The sequence below is a fragment of the Suricata suricatta genome, chromosome 8 (assembly GCF_006229205.1).
Source record: "Suricata suricatta isolate VVHF042 chromosome 8, meerkat_22Aug2017_6uvM2_HiC, whole genome shotgun sequence".
In the NCBI taxonomy this organism is placed as follows: domain Eukaryota; kingdom Metazoa; phylum Chordata; class Mammalia; order Carnivora; family Herpestidae; genus Suricata; species Suricata suricatta.
The window spans coordinates 119,526,886-119,528,283 of NC_043707.1; the positions used below are offsets into that span (position 1 = coordinate 119,526,886).

Sequence of the window (1,398 nt, forward strand, 5' to 3'; positions counted from 1 at the left end):
TGTGGAAGATTCATTAAGAGAAATGAATCTAGAAAAGCCACGAACTCTTGAGAAGATATGGCTCTTTAAAGTGTATTTATTTTCAGCATAAGTGAGTACATAAACCGTGGGGTCACTGCAAGGCAGGAGGAATTATTTTGCTTTGAATGAATCGTAGGTCTGCCTGTGCGTTCCTGCTTCCGATGGGTGTCGGAGCTCTGTCTCAAGCCGTTCCACTAGAGGAGGTGGTGTGCGTTTGGCTGGGTCTGCCAGCCCTGACTTGACCCTGGAAGGTACTCAGGTCAACTCCCACCTGGACCCTCCCACCTGCATGAGTGGGAGGCTTCTCCCTAATTCCCATCTGTCTAAACACAGACCCCTTTCCTGGCCACCTCTGTCCATAGCCAGGTGACCAACGACCCCAAATTGCCCAGGATGGACAGCGTTCTCAGGAAGAGCAGGGGCTCATCCCCGGCCTTTGGGGAATAGCAAATTTTACATTTCAAAATCCATGGAATCTTGGGGCTGGCCCTTGATCTTGGCGTTGACTGAGAGCCTGCAGTGTCAGGGGCAGGCTTATTATCTTGCACATAGCCACAGCCACCCCCTCCATTCTGTCCCCAGGAGAATGTCCCCTCTGCCCCCTTTGCTTCTTCCTTTCTCTTGCCCTCATAGGAGAATCTTACCTTTGTGAGGTGGTTCCAGAATTGGGGGGGGGGGGGGGGGGCGCAGAATCAGATGTGAGAGTGCAGAGAATTCAGGGGGGTAAGTTACGCTCTGTAATGAAGGTTGGGGTGGTAGGGTGGTGGGGGCCAGAGCTGGTGGCAGGTCAAGGGTCAGGGTGGAGGGCTTCCAGCCGGGGAAACAACCCTGGCCGTACACAGTCCTTGGGTGGCTCCATCCCTGGGATTCTCAGGGACCTGACCCTGCTGGACCTCCACCCCTCAGCCTGCACCCCTGCTCTCTCTCCTCCCTGTGGCCAGCTGCCCTGCTCATCCTCCCAGTCCCAGCTGAGCCCTGCAACCTCCAGAAATTCCCTGCTGCCCCCAGGCTGGACTGTCACTCACTCTGCCCACAGCCTGTGCCCCCCTTCCTGGGTGGTGAATGTGTCCTACCCAGCCCTGTATCCTCAGTGCCCAGGACGGAGCCTGGCACATAGTAGATGCTTAGTAAACTGGTGACATTTATTTATGTATTCAGAAGGTATGTTTTAAGCATCAAGTGCATGCCAGGCTCTACCTAGGTTCTGGCGATCTTCTGGAGGAGGGGGCGCAGGGGCGGGACCCTGGAGGACTTGGTCAGGACATCTCTTATCCCTCAATCCTCAGCTCAGGTGCCTCACCCCTAGCCCTTTCCCTACCCCCTGGGCTCCATCACCCTCTCCCCCACAGAATGAACCATCACAAGACTGAACACAGG

At 55.4% G+C, this 1,398-nt stretch overlaps 1 long non-coding RNA gene across 1 annotated transcript; it reads right to left on the reverse strand.

Annotated features, from left to right (window-relative positions):
* Positions 1 to 60: 60 nt before the first annotated feature.
* LOC115298025 lies at positions 61 to 510 on the reverse strand. The gene is made up of 2 exons (XR_003911564.1): positions 479 to 510; positions 61 to 265 (listed from the first exon to the last, which is right to left on the reverse strand). It is a non-coding gene; the product is annotated as an uncharacterized LOC115298025 (long non-coding RNA).
* Positions 511 to 1,398: the final 888 nt, after the last annotated feature.